Source organism: Pseudophryne corroboree, chromosome 1 (genome assembly GCF_028390025.1).
Source record: "Pseudophryne corroboree isolate aPseCor3 chromosome 1, aPseCor3.hap2, whole genome shotgun sequence".
Lineage (NCBI taxonomy): Eukaryota > Metazoa > Chordata > Amphibia > Anura > Myobatrachidae > Pseudophryne > Pseudophryne corroboree.
This window is the reverse complement of record NC_086444.1, coordinates 711,116,317-711,143,555: the sequence shown is the minus strand read 5'-3', so window position 1 is coordinate 711,143,555 and position 27,239 is coordinate 711,116,317. Positions and strand designations below refer to the sequence as shown.

The following is a 27,239-nucleotide window of genomic DNA, read 5'->3' as shown; positions in this document are numbered from 1 at the left end:
ACTGACCGTTTTCAGGGAGTGTTTGGAAAATGCAGGCGTATCCTAGCGTTTGCAGGGCGGGTGTCTGACATCAGTTCTGGGACCGGACAGGCTGAAGTGATCGCAGCGGCTGAGTACGTCCAGAGCTACTCAAACTGCAAAAAACTTTTTTGTGCCATCGTCTACACATGCCATCACACACTTGCAAAGCGAAAATACACTCCCCCGTGGGCGGCTACTATCTGATCGCAGCACAGCAAAAAGTTGCTAGCGAGCCATCAACTTGGAATGACCCCCTATGCACGGTGCACATGCGCAGACCCTATGGACGCAGCCACTGCATGCAATCGCAGTGGCTGCATCTATCCCTGAATAAGACCCGAAGAACGGACTGTAATTATATGGGTTGGATTTACATCTAGTATAAATCTAAAAATACAGGTCTTTATGTACTGCATGCTTGAGGATAGATTTCATAGTAACCCTTTTTTAAGCCGCTTGGATACAAATAATATTTTTTCTTATCACTTGCATACGAGTATCAGTTTAATGTTTGACTTTGTACTGTTGCAGAAAATAAGTTGTTACTGTTAAAATTGGCTATTTGAGAAGTGGATAGATTGTCAAAAGCACTATTTCTCTTACGTCCTAGAGGATGCTGGGAACTCCGTAAGGACCATGGGGTATAGACTGGCTCCGCAGGAGACATGGGCACTATAAAGAACTTAAGATGGGTGTGCACAGGGCTCCTCCCTCTATGCCCCTCCTCCAGACCCAGTTATATCCTGTGCCCAGAGGAGACTGGGTGCATTACAGGGGAGCTCTCCTGAGTTTCTCTGTAAAAAGAATTTTGTTAGGTTTTTTATTTTCAGGGAGCACTGCTGGGCAACAGGCTCCCTGCATCATGGGACTGAGGGGAGAGAAGCAGACCTACTTAAATGATAGGCTCTGCTTCTTAGGCTACTGGACACCATTAGCTCCAGAGGGTCGGAACGCAGGTCTCACCCTCGCCGTTCGTCCCGGAGCCGCGCCGCAGTCCTCCTCACAGAGCCGGAAGATAGAAGCCGGGTGAGTATAAGAAGAAAGAAGACTTCAAAGGCGGCAGAAGACTTCAGGTCTTCACTGAGGTAACGCGCCATTGCTCCCACACACAACACACACTGCAGGCACTGATGGGTGCAGGGCGCAGGGGGGGCGCCCTTGGCAGCAATAATAAACCTCTAGGACTGGCTAACAGACATATATAGGCTGCGCAGGCAGTATATGTTATAATCCCTCGCCAGTATTGAAAAACTGAGCGGGACCGAAGCCCGCCGCTGAGGGGGCGGAGCTTGATCCCACAGCACTAACCAGCGCCATTTTCTCCACAGCACACTGCAGAGAAGCTGGCTCCCCGGACTCTCCCCTGCTGAACACGGTGACACAGGGCAAAAAAGAGGGGGGGGGGGGCACTTGTAAGGCACAGTGAGTGTATATATACATATAATTATATAAAAGCACTGTTTATCTGGGAATTTTGTTTCCAGTGTCAGTTGGCGATGGGTGTGTGCTGGCATACTCTCTCTCTGTCTCTCCAAAGGGCCTTATTGGGGAACTGTCTCCATATAAATATATCCCTGTGTGTGTGGGGGCGTCGGTACGCGTGTGTCGGCATGTCTGAAGCGGAAGGCTCATCTAAGGAGGAGGTGGAGCAGATGATTGTGGTGTCTCCGTCGGCAACGCCGAAACCTGATTGGTTGGATATGTGGAATGTTTTAAATGCAAATGTGACTTTATTACATAAGAGATTAGACAAAGCAGAGTCCAGGGATAATACAGGGAGTCAATCAATGGCTTTGACGGTGTCACAGGGCCCTTCAGGGTCTCAAAAACGTCCCCTATCCCAAATAGCAGACACTGATACCGACACGGATTCTGACTCCCGTGTTGACTACGATGATGCAAGGTTACACCCAAGGGTGGCCAAAAGTATTTATTATATGATTATTGCAATAAAAGATGTTTTGCATATCACAGATGACCCCTCTGTCCCTGACACGAGGGTACACATGTTTAAGGAAAAGAAACCTGAGGTAACCTTTCCCCCATCTCATGAGCTGAACGCGTTATTTGAAAAGGCTTGGGAAACTCCAGACAAGAAACTGCAGATTCCCAAAAGAATTCTTATGGCGTATCCTTTCCCTGCACAGGACAGGGTATGGTGGGAATCCTCGCCCAAGGTGGACAAGGCTTTAAGGCGCTTATCCAAGAAGGTGGCGCTACCGTCTCCAGACACGGCAGCCCTCAAGGATCCTGCTGATTGCAGACAGGAAACGACTTTAAAATCAATATATACACATACGGGTGCTTTACTCAGACCGGCAATAGCATCGGCTTGGGTTTGTAGCGTGGTAGCAGCTTAGACAGATACCTTGTCAGCTGATATTGATACCCTAGATAGGGATACCATTTTATTGACCTTAGGTCACATCAAAGATGCAGTCTTATATATGAGAGACGCTCAGAGAGACGTTGGGCTGCTAGGGTCGGGAGCCAACGCCATGGCGATTTCTGCTAGGCGAGCACTGTGGACCCGCCAATGGACGGGTGATGCCGCCTCAAAGAGGTATATGGAAGTTTTGCCTTACAAGGGTGAGGTTTTATTTGGGGAAGGTCTCACGGACCTGGTTTCCACAGCTACCGCGGGTAAATCTACTTTTTGCCTTATGTTCCCCCACAGCAAAAGAAAACACCACAGTATCAGATGCAGTCCTTTCGGTCGCATAAGTCCAGAAGAGGTCGGGGCTCTTCCTTCCTCGCCAGAGGTAAGGGTAGAGGGAAAAGAATGCCTGCTACGGCTAGTTCCCAGGAGCATAAGTCCTCCCCGGCTTCTACTAAATCCACCACATGACGCTGGGGCTCCACTGAGGGAGTCAGACGTAGATACTTGGGCGATGGAAATTGTATCCCAAGGCTACAAGCTGGAATTCAAAGACGTGCCTCCTCGCCGATTCTTCAAATCGGCTTTACCAGCTTCTCCCCCAGAGAGGGAGATAGTTTTAGCTGCAATTCAAAAGCTGTTTCAACAGCAAGTGATTATCAAGGTTCCCCTAATACAACAGGGAAAAGGGTACTATTCAACCCTATTTGTGGTCCCGAAACCGGATGGCTCAGTCAGACCCATTCTAAATTTAAAATCCCTAAACCGGTACTTGAAAAAGTTCAAGTTCAAGATGGAATCGCTCAGGGCAGTTATCTCCAGCCTGGAAGGGGGGATTTTATGGTGTCACTGGACATAAAGGATGCATACCTTCACGTCCCCATATATTCTCCTCATCAGGCATACCTGAGATTCTCTGTACAGGACTGTCATTACCAGTTTCAGACGTTGTCGTTTGGGCTTTCCACGGCCCGTGGGTTTTCACCAAGGTAATGGCGGAAATGATGGTGCTCCTGCGCAGACAAGGAGTCACAATTATCCCGTACTTGGACGATCTCCTGATAAAAGCGAGATCAAAGGAACAGTTGCAGAAAAGCGTGTCGCTCTCCCTGAAAGTGCTGCAGCAGCATGGCTGGATTCTAAATCTACCAAAGTCACAGTTGGTTCCAACGACTCGACTGTCTTTCTTAGGCATGATTCTGGACACAGAACAAAAGAGGGTTTTTCTCCCGATGGAAAAAGCCCAAGAACTCCAGAACATGGTCAGAGACCTGTTAAAACCGAAAAGAGTGTCAGTCCATCAATGCACTCGAGTACTGGGGAAAATGGTGGTGACCTACAAAGCCATCCCCTTCGCCAGGTTTCATGCGAGGATGTTTCAGTGGGACCTTCTGGGCAAGTGGTTCGGGTCCCATCTTCAAATACATCAGAAAATAACCATATCCCCCAGGGCCATGGTGTCTCTCCTGTGGTGGCTGCAGAGTGCTCACCTTCTAGAGGGTCGCAGGTTCGGCATTCAAGACTGGGTTCTGATGACCACGGACGCGAGCCTCAGAGGATGGGGAGCAGTCACACAAGGAAGAAATTTTCAGGGACTATGGACAAGCCAGGAGGCTTGTCTACACATCAACATACTGGAATTAAGGGCCATATACAACGGCCTACGACAAGTGGAGAATCTTCTTCGCGACCTACCGGTTCTGATTCAATCAGACAACGTCACAGCCGTGGCTCATGTAAACCGCCAAGGCGGGACAAGGAGCAGAGTGGCAATGGCGGAAGCCACCAGGATTCTACGCTGGGTAGAAAATCACGTAAGCGCTCTGTCAGCGGTATTCATTCCAGGAGTGGACAACTGGGAAGCAGACTTCCTCAGCAGACATGATCTCCATCCAGGAGAGTGGGGACTTCATCAAGAAGTTTTTGCAGAGATAACAAGTCTTTGGGGACTTCCTCAAATCGACATGATGGCGTCACGCCTCAACAAGAAGCTTCGGAGGTATTGTGTCAGGTCAAGGGACTCTCAGGCAGTAGCGGTGGACGCCTTGGTGACACCATGGGTGTTTCAGTCGGTCTATGTATTCCCTCCTCTTCCTCTCATCTCAAAAATATTGAGAATCATAAGACGAAAAAGAGTGCAGACAATACTCATTGTTCCAGATTGGCCTCGAAGGGCCTGGTATTCAGATCTTCAGGAAATGATCACAGAAGATCCATGGCCTCTTCCTCTCAGGGAGGACCTGTTGCAGCAGGGGCCCTGCGTGTTCCAAGATTTACCGCGGTTACGTTTGACGGCATGGCGGTTGAACACCGAATCCTAGCTGGGAAAGGTATTCCAGAGGAAGTCATCCCTACTTTGATAAAGGCTAGGAAGGAGGTGACGGCGGAACATTATCACCGTATCTGGAGGAAATATGTATCTTGGTGTGAAGTCAAGAATGCTCCTACGGAAGATTTCCACCTGGGCCGTTTTCTCCACTTTCTACAGACAGGAGTGGATATGGGCCTAAAGTTAGGCTCCATTAAGGTACAGATTTCGGCCCTATCTATATTCTTCCAGAAGGAATTGGCTTCTCTCCCAGAAGTCCAGACTTTTGTAGAGGGAGTGCTACACATCCAGCCTCCTTTTGTGCCCCCAGTGGCACCATGGGACCTTAACGTGGTGTTACAGTTCCTAAAACCTCACTGGTTTGAACCTCTTCAAACATTTGAATTAAAATTTCTCACTTGGAAGGTGGTCATGTTGTTGGCCTTGGCATCTGCAAGGCGGGTGTCCGAACTGGCGGCTTTGTCTCATAAGAGCCCCTATCTCATTTTCCATGTGGATAGAGCAGAGTTGAGGACTCGTCCTCAATTTTTGCCTAAGGTGGTGTCATCGTTTCATATGAACCAACCTATTGTGGTGCCTGTGGCTACGGGAGACTTGGAGGATTCCAAGTCCCTTGATGTAGTCAGGGCCTTAAAAATTTACGTAGCCAGGACGGCTCGGATTATTAAAACAGAGGCACTGTTTGTCCTGTATGCAGCCAACAAAGTTGGCGCTCCTGCTTCTAAGCCGACTATTGCTCGCTGGATCTGTAACACAATTCAGCAGGCTCATTCTACGGCTGGATTGCCGTTACCAAATTCGGTAAAAGGCCCATTCCACTAGGAAGGTGGGCTCTTCTTGGGCGGCTGCCCGAGGCGTCTCGGCTTTACAGCTTTGCCGAGCGGCGACTTGGTCGGGGTCAAACACTTTTGCTAAATTCTACAAGTTTGATACCTTGGCTGAGGAGAACCTCCTGTTTGCTCAATCGGTGCTGCAGAGTCATCCGCACTCTCCCACCCGGTCTGGAGCTTTGGTATAATCCCCATAGTCCTTACGGAGTCACCAGCATCCTCTAGGACGTAAGAAAAAATAAAATTTTACACCTACCAGTAAATCTTTTTCTCCTAGTCCGTAGAGGATGCTGGGCGCCCGTCCCAGTGCGGACATATTTCTGCATGACTTGTATATAGTTGTTGCTTACATAAGGGTTATGTTACAGTTGGGATCAGTCGTTAGCTGATGCTGTTTTGTTCGTACTGTTAACTGGTTGCGTATATTCCTGGTTATACGGTGTGGATGGTGTGAGCTGGTATGAATCTTGCCCTTAGATTAACAAAAATCCTTTCCTCGTACTGTCCGTCTCCTCTGGGCACAGTTTCTCTAACTGAGGTCTGGAGGAGGGGCATAGAGGGAGGAGCCAGTGCACACCCATCTAAAGTTCTTTATAGTGCCCATGTCTCCTGCGGAGCCCGTCTATACCCCATGGTCCTTACGGAGTCCCCAGCATCCTCTACGGACTAGGAGAAAAAGATTTACCGGTAGGTTTAAAATCTTATTATTACCACAGTAGCAAATTATTTTTGCAACATACAAATGTTGATGGAATGGCGAATAATTTTAATGTGTTTTTTTATTTATTTAATTATATATTGAGTGTTAAAACATCGGCCGTGTGGATTATATATGTGTATGCATAAAATAAAAATACTTTTTTAATAAAAATTGTATATGCTTTTAAATGACAGCTCATCATATAAATGTTTATTTTTGGTTTATTTGTTTGGTACAAAATGCCAAATTGCTACGACCAATGGTGGGGCGCATTATCTACTCGAAAAACCTTGAGGAATTTTCTTATTACTATAACAGTCTGACAGGAAATTACCATAAAGTGTCGGGTCAACCTCACGTTTCTTTAATTTAAAAAATGTTATGGAATAACTCAGTTGGGGTCTCATCTGGTAGTTTAGTGAATTTATTGGACCCGGTATGTAAAACCGGCAGACGCGATGGCAGCTGTCAGTATCCCCACAGTGGCATCCCATCTGCCGGATACCGGCAGTGAGTCGCGCTCGCCATGCATTGGGTCCAGTGGCGAGCTTCACTTCTCACAGGTTCTATTCCCAACCGAGTGGGAATTACAGGCAGGTGTTGTTGTTCCGCTTATCATAGAATGGTGGCTGTCGGGATTCAGGCATCGGTCTCCTAAACACTGGGATCTTGACAGCCGGCATTTTGACTGCATCCCAAGTCATTATAGTCAAATAGGACCTTATCAGCATCATCATCCATTAAGGAAACTAAAGTGCTTTGTGCAGTTTTAAAAGTGGCATGGTCTGTGCAAATGTGCAATTCCCGAGACATAATACCAACTATTCAACAATTTAATAACCTCAATATGCCCAGTATTTAATAAAAACAAACAATCTACAATCTAAATGGTTGTTCAATGGAGCAGCAAAGATGCCACAAGGTGGAACACATGGAACTTCCGACCTGATGCTGGTTCTATGAGTTTGTTGTTGGCTTAGGGTGGTATTCAATTAGCTCTGGAGCTATTGAGTTTGCCCATCTGCCTATTCAGTTTCACCTTTTTTTTGTCTGCGTGAAAAGGCATTGGTGAAAAATGCATTAATATTGGCAAAAACGTTTTTGCTGGCGTAGATGAGAAAACGTGGATTCGCCAATCTACATGTGTTTCATTCATGCTGAATTTTTCAACTAGGCGAAAAAACGGCCCTGTTATTGAATAGGTCGAATCCCCATTCACCCTAAAAATAAAAAAGTCCAGTTTTTTCACCTAGGCGAAAAAAATTGACCTAATTGAATACCCCCTTAGCCTTTTATCAATATTCTGTGACCCATAGAAAGAGTAATGCTAGATCAATATACATCTAGATGAGACCTATATCATAAATATTTATTGAATTTTGAGCTATTTCTGGTTTTACAGTGTCTGTGATCCAGCCCACTTGTGGGTGTGGATGCGGGTATAAATAGCAGTCCTCGGTGGGATGTGTTCTGTGGTGCTTTGCTGTGCAAGATTTGTTGTCTTGATCCATAAGGATCTAAATGTCGATTATTTATTATGTGGAGTTGTGAGTAACAATTAATTACCTGTTGCCTTTTATTGCACTATTTTGCCGAGTGCCTATACTTTTGTTTATATTTAAGCAGTGAGTGCAGACATGCAAGGATATGTGTGTATGTGTATATACAGTATGTGTACACACGTGTATATATGTGTGTATGTGTATACATGTGTGTGTATGTATATATATATATATGTGTGTGTGTATGTATATATATGTGTATATGTATGTATGTGTGTGTATATATATATATATATATATATATATGTGTGTATATATATATATATATATATATAATTTCTCCGGAAGGGTTCACAGGATAACAATGGGATATGATGGAGCGACAGCGGATTGGCACCAAATGATCACAAGCTTTCAGTCCTCCCAGGATGCAATGGGCCCTTCCATATTCCATATATCCCCACTCACTGGCTCAGGCAAATCAGTTTTTCGTTTGGTGCGGCAGGAGCCAGACCACGGTCAGAGGGCTGCTGTTCTTGGCAGCCCTAAGCTTTCTTATTTTATTTTTATAGTCTTACTATGTTTTTGAGCGATCTTTCCTAACAGCGTCTTATACGCATATTGGAGTCGCTCCAATAACTCTCCGCCAGGTCGCAACAACGCTTACCCATGTGTACAGTGCTGTCTCGACGGGCGTCTGTGTCGGATATACTAGCGGGTCTAGCAGACGTGACCAGGCTGTGGCCGGAGCACGGGGAGAAGGTAAGGCATCGGTTCCCCGTAGTCTGGGAATTCTGACACAGCCGCACTGTATTGGGAGGAGACTATCAAACAGTAGCTGACGCGCCGCCACCATGGGTGCTCCAGCGCTAGGCCTTAGAAATTATAAGGCACCAGGGTTAGTATAACGCTGCGATCCTTAGGGTTGATGTCAGTTGGTGGGAGTTAGATGCTCCCCTGGTCGCCCCTCCCCCCAGTTCGTGATTAGTTTCTGCGAGTCTTCCACCATGAACTGTTGCCTCACTTCCGTCTCAGACGCTACCACGAGGGGTCTCGGTTGCAGCATACGTCGCTGCGTCTGTGTTCACTAAGCGCTACCGCGAGGAGACCCGGTCGCAGTACAGGCGTCTGTGTGACCGGTGCGTCTGTATGCACAGTGCGTCTGTGTCCACTGAAGAGTTCCCGGAGCGGCAGTGTACACTAGTAGCGTCTGGATCCACTCAGCGTTCGCTAACGTATTGATCGATCTTGGAAGTGAGGTGAGTCTCCCTGTATCCCACTCTACTGAGTACGGGTTATACAGCATAAATTTCTATCTACTTTTGTCAGTATGAATAGTTACATTTTAGTGCCTTTTGCATATGAGTTTGTGTACATTACTGTGGTTTTCTTCGCAATGCGTCTGAATACTTTAAGATCTGTATAAAACAGAATTCAGTAATATGTACTCCTACATACTTTCAAATGTGTTTGTAGTTGATTATATGCTCATATGACTAATATATAACATGTGACTGACTGCTAGTGTGATTGCTGACTTTAATATATGTTTGTCAGTTGTTTCTTCTGGTCCTCAGTGCTGGTGCATGGGTAGGGTCAGATTGATATCACTTTAGAAAGTTAAAGTGATTACAGTCACAAATTGTGTAGAACACTGTGAAAGTGCTGATTATTTATTATGTCTAATAGCGGCAAAAGTGACGAGGGTACACTCACAGCAACACCAACACTCACATCATGTTTGTCTTGCAAAACTGTATTATCCTCTCAGGATCTGGTACAGGATGGTTAATGTGCAAATTGTTTTGCGTTTCAGCAGATTACAAGGCAGATCCCTGTTCAACGTCGGGTACAGATAGATCCACCTTGGGCGATGTTTGCACAGACCTTGTCCAGTATAGCTGAACGGGTAATTCCTACAGCTTCACTACCAGAAATGGGGTACACTAATAACCCATACATACAGCTCCCTACTTACGGTATATCATTTCCCTCACCAGCTTCTCCAAAGAGACAAGCTGATAAACCTAGAATAAGTAAACCGTCAACTTCACAGGCTACACAGGATGATTCATCGGACGATGAAAGCTCTATATACTCTACTTCGGCATACGAGGAAATAGTAGAAGGTCTCCGCTCAGTGGATATAGCTGAGCTAATTAGTGCAATAAAGGCCATTCTATCCTTAGAGGATTCAGCAGAGCCTGTGTTAAAAACCAAGGCACCTGTATTTAAACGGCCCAAAGCAGGTAAGACTGAGTTTCCAGAGTCAGATCAGCTAAATCATGGAAGAGGCTTTGGCTACACCCAGTAAAAAATATTGAATTCCCAAAAAATGGGATTCCAATTATCCTTTTCCAGCTGGGGACTGTTTAAAATGGGAAATGGCTCCAAAAGTAGATGCGCATGTCACTCGATTAGTGCGAAAATCTATATTGCCTTTGCCATCAACGTCATTGGATGATGTCACGGATAGGAGAGTGGATGGTTTTCTGAAAACCATATATTCTCTGTCGGGGGCAGTCATAAGGCCAGCCATGGCTTCAGTTTGGATGGCAAAAACAGTTGCTGCCTGGATAGAGGTACTGGAAGATGGTCTTTCAGCACCTTCAAGGGAGCAAGAATCCTATATAGCTCACATTAAACAGGCTGCAATATTCATGGAAGAAGCAGATTTGATATGGGCACTATCGCCTCCAGGGCATCAGCTTTAACAATAGCTGCTCGCAGAGCACTTTGCTTACGTACATGGAAAGCTGATTCAGAATCTAAGAAGGTTCTGTAATCTTTGCCTTTTACTGAAGCATTCTGTTTGTTAAAGAATTGACAGATATTCTGGAGTCAGAAGCAGACTCCAAAAAGGTAAAATTTCCATCCACATATAACGTTAGGGGTCCTACTTTTCGGCCCTTTGGGTCACAAGGAAAAGCAAAAGGAAAAAGTGATTGCAAGCAGCCCCAATATAATAAATTTGGTAAGGCGAAAAAGCAAAAGGGCTACCAAATCGCCAGCCTCAAAACCAGAGAATAAGCCATCAGTTTGATGGTGCGTGCCTCCTCCTGGAGGACCCCATGGTAGGGGGCCGACTTCTTCAGTTTGCACAGATCTGGCAGCAGTCTACAACAGATGCCTGGGTGCAAGAAGTGGTATCTCTGGGTTATGTTTTTTCCCTTCAAGAAGCATCCTCCTCGAAGGTTCTTCTGCACCAGCCCATCTCGGGTAGAAACGAAAGCCAGGGCTTTGCAAGAAGCAGTTCTGAAATTGCTTCGGTCAGGCGTAATTATTCCAGTACCCCTGCACAATGGGGAGGGGGGGTTTTACTCCAACCTGTGCTTGGTTCAGAAGCCAAATGGGTCATTCCGGCCAATTCTCAATCTCAAAACGCTGAACAAATACATTTGGGTACCTCTGTTTCACATGGAGACGTTACGCTCCATAGTTTTGGCCACGGAACCAGGGGATTACATGGTATCCCTGGATATTCAGAATGCTACCTGCATGTTCCTATAGCACTGTCCCATCAGCACTATCTCAGGTTCGCTATCCTCCAGCAGCGTTTTCAGTTCCAGGCATTACCTTTTGGGTTAGCCACGGCACACAGAGTATTTACCAAGATTATGGTGGTTATGGCAGCTTATCTTCGCAAGCAGGGGATAAGAATTTTTACATATCTCAACGACCTGTTAATTAGGACCATCTCCAACTCAGGAGTTGTTACACAGTCAAACAATATCAATCCACGCAGCAATGCGACTGATTGGTTTGATGGTGTCAACATACGACATGGTGGAGTATGCACAATTCCACTCAAGACCTCTGCAGCGTCTGATTCTGGCCAGATGGAATGGAATACACCAGACAATAAAGAAACAGACTATGGTACTTTCACACAAAGTAAGAAAGTCATTAGCCTGGTGGCTACAAACATCCCATCTAGACAAAGGGGAGACCCTTTTGGACATCAGATTGGGAGATCCTGACAACAGATGCCAGTCTTCAGGGCAGGGGAGTAGTGTCCGGAAGATTATGGTTCCAGGGACAATGGACCGCAGAAGAAAGTCGCCTGCCAATAAATCTGTTAGAACTTCGGGCCATATACATGGCACTGATTCAAGCAAAGGACACTCTTCAAGGAAGACCGTCCAGATCCGCTCGGACAATGTAACGGTGGTAGCATACCTCAACCATCAGGGAGGAACGCGCAGTCAAACAGCAATGAAGGAGGTAAGTCACATACTAAAATGGGCAGAACTCCATCTTCCAGCATTGTCCGCAGTATTCGTTTTGGGAGTCCTAGGCTGGGAAGCAGACTTTCTCAGTCGACACACCATTCAAGCAAGCGAATGGGCTCTACACCAGGAGGTCTTTCAGACAAAGTACCCGTATACGGGTCAAGAACAAAGGATCCTGGAGCAATCTTTGTGGACGCCCTGTCAGTGAAATGGGAATTTCATCTGGCGTATCTGTTTCCTCCGATCATCCTGCTACCCAGGGTGGTGAGGAAAATAAAAGAAGCAAAGGGTGCCGTGATTCTAATAGCTCCGGCTTGGCCCAGAAGGCATTGGTACACAGATCTGCAGAGAATGTTGATGGATGCTCTACTTCTGCTCCCTCAACGTCCAGATCTACTAAAGTAGGGTCCTTGTTACCACAGGCATCTTGATCAACTATCGTTGACGGCGAGGCTCTTGAAACCTCTATCCTAAAGTCAAGAGGATACTCACAACAGGTAATTAAAACAATGCTCAGAGCAAGGAAACCCTCCTCAGCTCGCATTTATCACCGAATATGACAAGCCTATATTCATTGGTGCAGTGAAAGAATTATGGACCAGAAATCTTTCCAAATTTCTAGGGTCTTAGATTTCCTTCAGGCAGGAATGGATAAAGGTTTGAAGGTGGCTTCCTTGAGAGTACAAGTATCAGCACTGACTGTATGGTTCGAACAGAAAAATGCAAATTTACAGGATGTGCGTACTTTCTTCCAGGGAATGCTGCGCATTCAACCTCCCTTTGTTCCTCCTACAGTGCTTTGGGACTTAAATTTAGTCCTGAAAGCGCTTCAAGTTGCTACATTTGAACCACTTTTCTGACTTTTTATCCAGATAAAGCAGTTCTCAGAACTAGGTCTGGGTATCTTCCGAAGGTGGTGTCTAAATTCCACCTTAATGAAGAAATTGTAGTCCCGGCTTTTCAGGTATCCGGACTTTCTGCAGGAGATGCATCGCTGGACGTAGTCTGGGCATAAAGGATCTACATGGATCGTACCAGCGCCATCAGAAAGACATTCTCTCTTCATTCTCTACGGATTTCACGAGAGGATGGCCTGCTACTATACAGACGCTGGCAAGATGGCTTCAAATTACTATTTCAGAAGCATATTCTCGAGCTGATCTCCCTGTTCCGGATAATGTCTCTGCTCACTCTACTCGTAAGGTAGGTCCTTCATGGGCAGCACAAAATGGTGTTTCAGCAGAACAGATCTGTAAGGCAGCCACATGGTCTTCCATTAACATATTCATTAGACATTATTCCTTGTATACTTTTGCCTCTCTTGACGCTGAATTCGGGCGAAAGGTTCTCCTGTCCAATCAGGAGCGTCCCCACCACTAAATTGCTTTGGGAAATCCCATTGTTATCCTGTGGATAACCTGTGGACCCTGCCGGAGAAATATAAGTTATGGTAAGAACTTACCGTTGATAACGGTATTTCTCCTAAGTCCACAGGTTCCACAGGGATCCCACCTTGACGCACCTGATTTGAGGATCTTTCTACTCACTAAACCTCTTCCTTCTTGTACGGAAGGGTGTGCATGTGTGTTCTTCTCGCCTGATTAGGGCTCTACATGATGCTCCTGCCTAAATGCTTTGGAATACAACTGATTTGCCTGAGCCAGTGGGTGGGGATATATGGACGGGCCCGTTGCATCCTAGGAGGACTGAAAGCTTGTGATCATTTGGTGCCAATCCGCTGTCGCTCCATCATATCCTATTGTGTTATCCTGTGGAACCTGCGGACTTGGGAGAAATACAGTTATCAACTGTAAGTTCTTACCATAATGTGTATGTATGTATGTATGTATGTATGTATGTATGTATGTATGTATATGTGTATATATAAGGGATTGGGTAATGAGAACGGATATTACCGGGCAACAAACTGCCCAAAGTGAACAAAATTTTCTGTCATTACAGGAAGGTTGTAACCGCTGCCTGAAATGTATGACATGCCGCTCGCTTATTACGGGTAAGACGTTCTGCCACCCACATAGTGGAAAGAAGTACACTATTGGTCATAGAGTGACGTGTACGACTAAATTCATTATATATCTGCTGTCCTGCCCTTGTGACATGTGCTATGTGGGTAAAAGGGACAGAACGCTTAGAGAGCGCATAGCTAATCATAAATCAGCCATTCGAGCAGCACTGACATCTGGTAGTAGTAATTAACCCATGGCACGACACTTTCTACAGGCATGACACAGCATTGCAGTGATGAGATATATTATAATTGATCATGAACCACATCAGCTGCGGGGGGCAATCGATCTCTGCGCCTTCTCCGTAAAGAATCCAAATGGATTCATGAATTAGGTACACTTGCTCCTAAGGGGTTAAATGAAACCCTTGGATTACAGTGCTTTTTATCGTTTTGGCCTTTTGCTGATATTGCTATGTTTTATATATGTTGTTTCAGAATATGTATCTATATAAAATATGCATATTGCAACACTGTTGCCTTCTCTGATTCCCTTTATTATGTTTCTTTATATGCCATATCTGCTGTGTATGTGTTTTTTTAAAGTTTTTTTTAAAGTTTATTTATTGGTTACCATGGTATCGGGTGACTGAAGGTGACGCAATTAGTGGGCGTCACTGGACCGAAACTCGCTCCGTGGATTGAACACGTGGTGGTATAAGGTATTTAAGCACTGTGTTGTTTGCGTTTTGTATCCTGATGACAAATAAAAATTTGAAACGTTGATTACTTAAAACCTGTCTGTGGTTCCTGAGATATCCGAGTGCCACCTGCATCTGCTATAGCTGGACCTATGAGGGTACCAGAGCAAGTTATTTCTTGTGATTTTGGGTGCTACTTTGATTCTGCTTATATTGTGAGTGTGTGTGTGTGTGTGTGTGTGTGTGTGTGTGTGTGTATGTGTGTGTATATATATATATTATATATATATATATATGTGTGTGTGTATATATATATATATATATATATATATATAATAATTATATTATACACAAAACAGTCCAGGCAAGCAGCGGCACTCGGAGGCTGCCACAGCAGATCCTTATAAACAACGGTGAGTTTAATACATCAAAACAGAATCCAACGTTTCGGGGCGTTATCACCCCTTTGTCAAGGTGAAAAATGCAAGAAGTGATTAACAGTGCATAAACGATTACCTTTATAGTGCAGAAGACCCGCCTGCGGGAAGTACAGCGGAAACCGGAAGAGGTAAGGACTTCCGTCCCAGTTCCAGTGAAAAACGTGACGTCAGTGCGCCCATCACGTGACTGCTGCCGCGTCGTTGGTTGCCAGTGCTTCCCTAGCATCCCACAGTGTAAGATCGGTGTTACTCATTGCGTCCTTCGTGGTCATGGTAACTCAAGATCCCACCAGCCACCCGACATCAGCTCACGGACTTGCGCTGTAAAGAATAACCAACATGGAAAATACATAAAAGTGCATTTTGTGACACGGCAATGCATTACAATCTTGACATACATATTGCCCTGTGTTAGCTTGTTTAAAATTATTACCTTATGGACCCTAGTCCCTGCCACATACATTGTGTCCAAAACGGGCACTGTGAAACCCTATATAAGCTTCCATGTTATATAACTCAATTGGAGCTTCCCTTGGAGGTGTAATTACCAATTGTCAGCAATGGACCCTCTTGGCCGTATGGGTCATATACTGCTAAGCCGCCTGTTGGCCAGTAGTACCCTGTTATTGGGTGGATTTCCTGTCAAACAGAGGCTTATCACCTAAATGGTTCTGTGTTTAATCCAAAAAGCCAGTGACACTATTGGGTGATGCTTAACTGTCTAGACCCTAAAACTGACATACTTTCTTCCGACGCCTACTGGTCAATGCTGATGGTGTCCCTTCTGTCTCACTGCCACATGTCTAAAAGGTGTATTACATGAGTTTTATAAAAATTAGAACACATTCCATTGTATTTTACATCCACCTCGCCTCCATACGTAGTAGGCTGCCAGACCTGTCGCCCCCTCTTATGCTTTTAGGAACATGGTCAATAATCTGAAACAGTAGATCTCTAAAAGCGTGCCTAGCTACCAGTTGGTCAGATAGCTTCCCTGCTATTGCTGATTTTACAGCAGATCTGTGAATGGCAAAACGTTCTCGAGCATTGCAAATACTTTTGCCTACATATTGAGAGTGGCATGGACATGTAATAAGATAAACAATAAATGTGGTAGTACAGGTGAGAACGTGTCTGATCTTAAAGGACCTCCCTCTGAAACTTGAGGTCCTTTAAGATCAGACAAGTTCTCACCTGTGTGTGTGGGTGTCCCTTACCGTTGCCATGTCCAGGGACTGTGTTTTCTGCACAGCAGAGTGTCTGTCCTCCCCGGGAGACTCGCTACCATGTACCTAGAATAGTACACATTCTCAGGCAAATGGGTCAGAACCCCCATGGTTGGATTCCATTAAGGGGATAATATCTAATATTTCTACTAAATTTGCCCATACTAGAAAGAGACACAATATTTCAGACAGTCTATGGATGACCTCATGAATAGAGATTCAGTTCCCATACCAGCATCTCAGACCCAGTGGCGTAACTACTGCCCCCGCAGTCCTCGCGGTGGCTTGGGGGCGAGGGGCTGCGGGGGCGCCACTGATTACAGCAGACTGACATGCGGACGAGCGCCCGCATGTCAGTCTGCTTTCTCCTTCCCGCCGCCGCTTGTTGGAGGGACACGGACGGCACAGCGTGTGCCTCTCCTGTGTCCCTCCTGCATCATCTCCGGCGGCCTCGGGTCTAATAGGGGGAAGTGCCGTCCGTGAGCTCTAATTGGCTCACGGACGGCACTTCCCCCTATTAGACCCGCGGCCGCCAGAGATGATGCAGCAGGAGGGACACAGGAGACGCTGTGCCCTCCGTGTCCCTCCAATAAGCGGCGGCGGCGGCGACGGCGACGGCGGCACTGGGGGGAATATCTGGCACTGGGGGGGGATGTCTGGCACTGGGGCATATATGGCACTGGGGGGAGATGTCTGGCACTAGGGGGGATATCTGGCACTGGGGCATATATGGCACTGGGGGGGGATGTCTGGCACTGGGGGGGATATCTGGCACTGGGGGGGGGGATGTCTGGCACTAGGGGGGATATCTGGCACTGGGGCATATATGGCACTGGGGGGGATGTCTGGCACTGGGGGGGATATCTGGCACTGGGGGGGGGGGATGTCTGGCACTGGGGCATATATGGCACTGGGGGGGAGATGTCTGGCACTAGGGGGGATATCTGGCACTGGGGCATATATGGCACTGGGGGGGGGATGTCTGGCACTGGGGGGGATATCTGGCACTGGGGGGGGGATGTCTGGCACGGGCATATATGGCACTGGGGGGGATGTCTGGCACTGGGGCATATATGGCACTGGGGGGGGGATGTCTGGCACTGGGGGGATATCTGGCACTGGGGGGGGGTGTCTGGCACTGGGGCATATATGGCACTGGGGGGGGATGTCTGGCACTGGGGGGGGAATATCTGGCACTGGGGGGGAATATATGGCACTGGCGGCATATCTGGCATGGGGGGAATATCTGTCACTGGGGGCATATGTGGCACTGGGGGGGAATATCTGGCACTGGGGGCATATGTGGCACTGGGGGGGGGGTATATGTGTACCTGGCACATGGGGGGGGCTATATTTGGCACCGGGGGCATGTGAGTACCTGGCACCGTGGGGGAATATCTGGCACTGGGGTCATATGTGGCACTGGGAGCACAGCCCTAGCAACAAGGACTACCTCCTAGCAACGAGCATGACACCCAGTGCATGAAACACCTGACAACGAGCATGACACCCAGTGCATGAAACACCTGGCAACGAGCATGACACCCAGTGCATGAAACCCCTGACAACGAGAAGGTAATTGAAAAGTAATTAGAAGCCTTACTGTAGGACTTAATGTGTAATGGGCATTACGGTGTGTGGCATAATGTATCACGGACATTGCGGTGTGTGTCATAATGTGTCACAGGCATTACGGTGTATGGTATACTATATCGCGGGCATTGTGATATGTGGTATAATGTCTCAGGGTCATTGCAGTGTGTGGCATAATGTATCACGGACATTGCGGTGTGTGTCATAATGTGTCAGGCATTACGGTGTGTGGTATACTATATCACGGGCATTGTGGTATGTGGTATAATGTCTCAGGGTCATTGCAGTGTGGCATAATACATAACGGGCATTGCGGTGTGTGGCATAGGGCATAACGGGCAGGGTATTGCGGTATGTGTCACAGGCATTACGGTGTATGGTATACTATATCACGGGCATTGTGGTATAATGTCTCAAGGTCATTGCGGTGTGTGTCATAATGTGTCACAGGCATTGTATGTGCTATAATGTATCAGGGGCATTGCAGTGTATAGCATAATGTATAACGGGCATTGCGATTCCTGTCATAATGTGTCGGGGGCATTACGGTGTGTGGCATAATGTGTCACAGGCATTACGGTGTGTGGCATAATGTGTCACAGGCATTACGGTGTGTGGCATAATGTGTCGGGGGCATTATGGTGTGTGGCATAATGTGTCATGTGCATTATTGTGTGTGGAATAATGTCTAAGGGCCATTGCAGTATGTGGCATAATGTATACTGGGCATTACTATAAGGAGGAAAAATGACAAATAATGTAAGGGGCATGAATCAGGATTATTTTTCTTTCCTGTGGTGGCTAACGTCTGGGCGTGCAGGTTGCAAAACTGGGGTATAAGGTAGTCTTTTCCTGCAATACCACGCCCCTTTATGAGAAACCACGCCCATCCCAATAAAACCACGCCCCTTTTTTTGCGGCGCGCGCCTTCGGCGCGCGCATATTTATCCCTTTCTTGCTCCCAATTATGCGGCGGGTGGGGGTGGGGGGGGCGCCAAAGAATTTTTTGGCTTGGGGGAGAAAAATTTCTAGTTACGCCACTGCTCAGACCCCTGCCATTTGCCCACAAAAGCGTACTCTGCCCCAGCTCATGCAGGCTGATAGTGATGACGATACATCAGGCACAGAAGAGGGTGAAGTGGATGCGAGTGGGGGAGATGCGGTCCTGTCACAAGGAATAAAGGCCCTGATAGAAGCTATTAGGGTTGTCCTGCACATTCCTGACAAGGTGGCAGAGGTAGAGGATGAATCTTATTTTCATGTAAAAAAAGAAATCCTCAGCTACTTTTCCAGCATCAAAGAAATTGAATGCCCTGTTTGAGGAAACTTGGGCTAATCCTGACAAGAAATTTTAGATCCATAAAAGGTTAATTACATCCTTTCCCTTTCCTCTGGAGGATAGAAAGAAATGGGAAAACCCGCCGATTGTGGACGCATCGGTATCTAGGTTGTCACGAAAGATAGTCTTACCTGTTACTAGGGCAGCATCCTTAAAGGACACGGCTGACTGCAAGATTGAGACCACTCTCAAATCCTTATACTCGGCTGCCTGGGGTGTCTTAGCTTTACAGCTCTGCGGAGCGGCTACCTGGTCAGGTTCAAACACGTTTTCTAAGTTCTACAAGTTTGATACTTTTGGCCTCTTAGGACCTTCAGTTTGGTCAATCAGTTCTGCAGGTGCCTCAGCACTCTCCCACCCGGTATGGGAGCTTTGGTACATCCCCATGGTACTAATGTGGGGATGCGGTCAACATCCCGCCGGACGGAATCCCGGCGGTCGAAATACCGATGCCGGAATCCCGACTGGCACAATCCTGACATTCTCCCTCCGTGGGTGTCCACAACACCCATAGAGGGAGAATATAATAGTGTGCCCGCAAGGGGCTGCGTTCCGCTCGCCACCCCTGTCAGGATTGTGTGGTCGAGATTCCAGCTGCGGTATTTCGACCGCTGGGATCCCGTCCAGCGGGATTCCGTACTGATCCCCTAATGTGGACCCCAGTATCCTCTAGGACGTAAGAGAAAATAGGATTTTAATTACCTACTGGTAAATCCTTTTCTCGTTGTCCATAGAGGATACTGGGCGCCCACCCAGTGCTTCATGTTTCCTGCACTGTTACTTCGTTAAGTATTGTTGGTTCAGCTGTTGCTGTTCCTGTTCAGTTTGGTTAGCATGGCTTTCCTCTTGTTTGGTGTGTGCTGGTTCGAATCTCACCACTGTTCTGTTAAATCCTTCTCTCAAGGTATGTCCGTCTCCTCGGGCACATTTTCTAGACTGAGTCTGGTAGGAGGGGCATAGAGGGAGGAACCAGTGCACACTATTGATTTCTTAAAGTGCCCAAGGCTCTTAGTGGACTCGTCTATACCCCGTGGTACTAATGTGGACCCCAGTATCCTCTACGGACTACGAGAAAAGGATTTATCAGTAGGTAATTAAACTCCTATTATTACAGCATGTAAAGATGCTCAAAGTTTATATCAATGTATCTATCTATTAACCTACTACAGATTTTTCTTTTTTAACTATGTAAATGTGTACAATACACATACTTGCCTACTTTTGGAAAAGCATTTCTGGGAGATTGTGAAAGTAACACCTATCAGTGCGTGCGTGTCATAAAGATTACTTGCATCCAAATGAAAATGAGCAGCAAAGTTAGTAAGGTCTACTTGCTGAAGAAAATGAACTGATATTTTTCAGGATTTGTTTGTGTATTGTGTTTTGCAAGAGGTTCCATATACTATAAGTGGCCATGACCACCAATGCAGGGAAATTGCGCTGATGATCCCCTTTGAATGTATGTACCTCTGATTTATTATTTTTCACCAAGAATGAAATGGCTACATAATGGGGGTAAGGTGCAATATGGGAGGTTTCTAGACTATTCAGGGAGTCAGGGAGATTGCTGCTATTTCAGGGAGTCTCCTGCAGGAAGCAGGAGGGTAGGCAACTATGACAATATAGTGATTGTATTTAATTTCAAAGAAAAAGAATATGCTATTATGGTGAGCTGGTGCCAGTAGCAATGGATGTTGGAGACATCTTCAGAATGGTGCACATTTGCGTGAATATGCCCTCATTGAACTTTTCCTATGTGAGAATTACTTGTTACCTGTTTTGTTTTTTGCAAAAGTTAATGTCCAAATTGCGTAAGATTTGGTTTAGCTGAATTTCTCCATGCTCATTTACACAGCTTGCACAGTGCAAATTCACTGTAGATATGCTACGTAACAGGTGTACAGAGTTGATTATGTCCAGGATGGAAGTAACGGAGTGATCTATGCCCTACATAGGAGGGGATAAATGTTCTATGTTGGGGACAGCAGATTGCCCCGAACCTGCGAACTCCTATGATTAATGGTGGAAAAAAAGTCACTAACTTAGACATTTTTTAACTATGTATACGTATTTGCTAAGTAAGACAGCTTACAGGGGCAGTCTGTCCATGTCTTAAGGGCCCTACACACTTGCCGATGTGTGAGGGCGATATGAACGATCTCGTTTAGTAATGAACGTGAAATTGTTCATATCGCTCAGTGTGTATGCACCAATGATGAACGATGTGCGGCCCCGCGGTTGTTCATTGTTGGTTTTGCATCGCTTTGCACTGCAAGTCAATTTGGATGATGAGCCTTCATTATTCAGCTCAATCATCAAAATTGAATGCATCGGCAAGTGTGTATGAACCTTTACTTGGTTACACTCCATTCAAAATGGCATATGGTACAGTACAGTGGAAATATTTAGCAGTTACTGGTACTTTATGGGTTGACGTTAACAACACAAGCATCCAAGTGCCGCCCCTAGGAAGGTGCCTAATGGGAAATTCGCCACTGCTAGTGTGTACCCAGCTATTGCGAACTGAGTGCCTGGAACTTGGGAGTACGGGTGGCAATTGGGGAGTTCCTAGTCCTGACGTGTGAGCTGCAGCTGGGAAAGGGAAATGGCTGTAACACCGACTCTACCCCTAACTCCATTATTTCTCCCAGTAGTCGTTTGGCGTCTGCAGAGCTAATCTTCTCCTTTAGCAGCCGCGTTTGGGTGAATTAGGTCCACCAAGACTCAAATGCCCCCTGTCTTACGTGGTAACAAGGAACAAACCGAGACTGAGGGAGAATAAGGGAAAAACTAGCTAAGACTTACGAGACTGGACAATGAACAGATTATATGCAGCACAGCCGCCGAAATCCCAACATAGGAACCAAGGCACAGAGTATTGAAAGCTAAGACACTGAATATACGAGTGATTGTGAATGCAACAATGCATGAAGATGTTATAAGTGACTTAACAGACTGTGAAAGCAACAATGCTAGAAGATGTTATAATACAGAAGTACAGGCAAGCAGTGTCTGTGTGGGAACTCCACAAAAACCTGAGCACATGGCTAGCTGGTTCTGGTCAGGTTATCAAACTAGCAAGGTCTTTGGGTCACGGGTTCAACACAGGCAGACAGGATCTAATACAAGCTGACAGGTTCTCACTGAATGCTCTAAGATGTAGTAATACAGAGATATAAGCAGGACCCTGTGTGAAACTCCACAAACTGCTTAGCAAAAAACTAAATTCAAGGCTGGCTGGATCTGATCAGGTTAGCAATCAAGCAGGGTCTCCTGGTCACGGATACAACACTGATTGACAGGATCTCTCTCGAGCTGACAGGTTCAGGATTCCACCATAGAACAGGGCCTGGACACAGGTACAGACTGCAACATGTATCTATCACCGGCGTCAGGTGAAAGGCAGGCTGGGTAATAAAGGAAGCACGACCCAATCAGGATGGCTCGAAGCCAGACACAAGTTAATGGCCTAAATAACTGACAGGTGAGACAGCACAGGCCACACATACAGGAGACAGGCTGAAGTTACACAAACTCACCAAAGGTGGCACGCAACAGTACTCTAAACAAGTACATGAAAACCTGGCATGCAAACAGAAATATAACATAAAATACATAAACAGAATGAAAACATGAATGAGCCACAGCAGTGGCTCATGACACCAGCTTTACACTGCACATGACTATGGCCTCTGTCACTGGGTTTCCACTGGTGGGTCCTTAATGCCCCAGTCTGACACTAGTTACAATTGAGAGGCATAACAAAGTACAAAAATACAAACACACACAAAAAAATAACCAGATAAATCCAATTCCTAAAGTTAATTTTACATTTTATTTCATCAATATTGACTTTATTTGTGAGACTAAATAAATTTCTTCTGCTAGCGCTGTATTCAACAGTCCATTTTTTTTAAGCATATGTCTAAACTTTTAAAGTTGGACACAACTTACTTGTCGCCTCCACCCTAAAGCGTGCCAGTTTTTATGGCAGGTATGTTTCGTGTTGGGCTGCCCCCTTCAATACTCATATTCAACAATTCAGAGGAAGACGCGCATGTCACTCAGAAAATTGCTGTTCTGTGACAAAACAATAATAAATGGCACATAGAGACTGATTCAGCGATATATGTAAACTTGATGGTTTACATATCTCTGATGGTGGGGCAGCTGCGCATGCACAGGTCCTGCTTCGAAACATGCCGTGCCCCCAAGTCACATCCTGATTGACAGAGTTCCCGAAAGTGGGGGCTTGTCACCCTCAGGAGTGGGGAGGCCAGGGTCTGCATCTCTTCAGATGCAGATTTCCAGGTCTCTGCAGTGCAGACAGTACAGTCATCCTGTGTTACCTGAGGGTTACTTGAATGGCCGATGTTTTCACAAGTGAACTGATGCTGCATCTCCGTTCGCAGCAGCATATCACAGAAGCATATACCTCCCAATTTCTTGAGATGAAGATGTAGGTCCTGGCGCTCCCAGGGTTGAAAAGGGGGGAAGAGTCTCAGGAGATGGGGCGGTGCTGACCAAACGACCCTTGTTTTGTCATGTTGGGGTGCCCAAAGCTCCCCAAGCAGCTAAACAGCCCCCTGGATCACCTCCCCGCATTGCTACATGCCGTGCGCATGTGCACTGCATCTATTCAGTGATCACTGGCTGCTTTGCAGAGCATTGATGATCAGACTCTCCCAACTTGCCCCCCAGCTGGCTGAACACTGAGGCCTGCAGGTGGGACAGTGGGACAATGTCCGAATAGCAGGACTGCCCCACTGGAATCGGGACAGTTGGGAGGTATGCAAGCATGCTGGAACTAATGTTTACACTAGTAATGTGCGCTGACCCCCACATTTTGCTTTTGGATCTGTATTAACTTTGGTTTTGCCAAAACCGCCCTCACTTGTTTTGGTGTTGGTTTTGGTCTTTGATCTGTATTTAAAAAAAAAAAAACATTTATAAAAACAGCTAAAATCACAATTCTTTTTGTTCCTACAGTATTATTAACTTCACTATATAGTCCTCAGTGTGTGTGTGTGTGTGTGTGTGTGTGCGTCTCTGTGTGTGCGTCTGTGTGTCTGTGTGGGAGGGGGGGGGGGTTAGGGTGGCAGTGTGGGTGTGCCGGGTCAACAGGACTGGGGTGCTGGCAGTGTAGGGGTGATGGTAGTGTTGGCAGTGTCCTCAATGCGGGGGGTGCTGGCAGTGTTGGCAGTGAGGGGGTGCCAGTGATGTCTGCAGTGCGGGGGTGGGTGACATCTTGCGTCCGCTCTGTCTACCCTGCTGTGTCCAGTAAAGTCAATGAGGTAGCTCTTATTGGCTGAGAGCCGTGATTGCCAGTGCTCTCAGCCAATCAGCGGTCACCCCATTATTTTTAATGGGATGGTCATCTGAACACAAAACCCGCGAGATCCACAGGAGGATGACGTTTTGTGTTTTTTTCCCCTGCGCTGCCATAGGTAGATGGGTAAAAAAAAGTTTTTATATTTATGCAAGGACAAAAAAAGTCTTATGTGGCCAAGCCCTTTTCTTATATGCCTCAACAATGGAAACTAAAGGCCTAGTTGTTTCATTGTGTAGTCATCTAGTCATCTTCGCATAGTGATGTGGGGTCTTCTGAAAGTGTTGTCATTCCTTGAACCATCTGGTTCAGGTCATCTGTGTCCAGTATATCTGGTCTGTGTTCTGTCCGATCATCTAAGGGTCCACGCAGTCATCTTTGGATATATCATCTGTCTACAGTTGGGCTCGTCCTTCTCATCTGCATCTACGTAGGAAATAGAGATATCAGTTTGAATGTCGCTGTCTTTCCTACCCAATCTGGTGTCATCTCTTCCATCTGGTCCACTTGTAGCTTTTCAATATTCTTCTGTTGACTTGCTTACCTGTAGAGACTAGAAACAGAAACTCTTCCAGAGCATTAGTTGTCCCTCCCCACCCTCTATGATACTTTGTGATTTTGTCCACTCCATTCTGGAATTTTGAAAAATCACATTTACCACTATTGCGAGTGCTACAGATTGAACTCTGAGTTATTATCTCCACTAGGTGGCATCCAGATCCTAGAATGCCTTTGCGTTTCACAATACCATAAAATTCTCCACAAATGTCCCGAAATCCAGGATTTTCACATATATTTATCCTGAACTAACCCATATACCGTCCCCTTTCTCCTGTCCAATAATCTGTGCATTAATTGTGAAGGAGAAAGAAGAAAGTCTTTGACTATTTCCTGATGTTCTTTGAAAATAGAAACATTGGTATACATATTACAATTACTGTCACAATGTAACTTTTTCCTATCTATTCCAAACACAAAAATTGTTAATAAGTTTACCCAAATAGCTTACCAATAACACAACATTGTCCTCTAGAACCTTTTTAAATATTAGCCCATTCTTTTACCTGTTTTTGGCCGGTACTGATGAGATTAAACCAATCAAGTTAACAGACTAATCATATACATAGACCAATCACATATCCGATATTGGCCAACCATTAGCTCAATATCTTATGATTACCTTGTGATTATGATTTTATAGTTTCTTTGCAGAAGCATGAAATTACTTTAACGTAACCGTTAAAACAAAATGAGGTGTAGGTTAAATTTTGTTATTCAATTCTCCATATGATTCTTCTGCCAATATACTTGGCATTCTACTTACACAAATCAGAAAGGTTCTTGCTCAATCTCTAGTGAGGGTTCGCTATACAAACAACAAAAGGGAAGGGTGTTTCTCCTGGGATGGGTATGGCGCCAATACTCAATGTACTGGACGAGAATTCCCTATAAATGTATTTGAACCTTCTGGTGTTGGCTAAGATGGTGTTGATACAGTTAATTGAAACTCACCCTGTCCTAAAATTGCACATTTTGCTAACTTCAGCTGCAAGCAGCTGATCCAATGCCTGTTGTATCCTGCAAAGCCACTTTTCTAACCTGAGCAAGTTCCTCCATTGTCTGGTTAATAGAAACCACCAATTTCCCTAGAATCTGGTATACCACAGTTAATATCTAAGACTTCTAAAACTCTTAAAGCACGGGAGTGTCCCTACTGGTCACTAGAGGTAAAAACATCAAAATTACCGCTATAGGCATTTTAAGGAAAACTTACCTTCCCACAGTTTCAATCATTACTGTAACAGTTAAAACAGGATGATCCTATTTTATGACCTATGGTCATCCCCCTGTTCTGGTGAATTAACCTTAAACATCAGGGTTATGTTTAATTCCTTAATACTCAATTTAATTAGGTTTTACAGAGATTTGTGAACACAAAAAAAAGTTAAAATCACATTTGTGTCTGCTTTTAACAAGCATTTAGGATTTATACAACTTTTCCATATGTACTCTTACAACAGTTGTGGCGGTGTTTATCCAATTCTGTGTCACCTTACGAGAGAGGTATTGGCTATTTACCTTTTCCAAGATCCTGCAATAGAACCTTGTCCCGCCCATCTTCCGATTCCTGTGAACCTGGTCACACCATTAGAATTAAATCTATGTTTCTGGGAATTCACAATGAACAGGATTTTTATACCACCTATTTCTATCCCATATATTACCGTATACAGTTTTAAGAACAATTATATGTATCTCAAACATTGTTATAAGCTGAAAGGTTCAATCCGTTATCATCTGTCAACAGTGTTACAAAGAGACGTCTTCTTATGTACATGCACATGACAGGCCCAGATTTCCTTATCTTACTTATCATATAACATGCCTACTATTAAGGGCATATTGCATGTCCAACATTCTGAGTATTACAAATATTACATTGTTTCCCAATATTTATAATGTCATGTATATAGCAGTCTAAAAATGTATGTGTCCTGAAGATATATATATATATATATATATATATATATATATACATACATATATACCATATGACCTATATTTACCTTTTATTGTTAGAGACTTCGCCAACCTGCGATTTAATCTCTTTCAAATACCTTCTGCTTACCAATATATAGTATGATTATTACAGG

General features: G+C 45.4%; 1 protein-coding gene across 8 annotated transcripts in view; it reads left to right on the top strand.

The window, feature by feature from the left end:
- The window catches only part of ADGRL3 (adhesion G protein-coupled receptor L3), a 1,270,535-nt gene that overhangs the window by 170,266 nt on the left and 1,073,030 nt on the right, over positions 1-27,239 (top strand). The gene's annotated exons all lie outside the window — the stretch shown is intronic.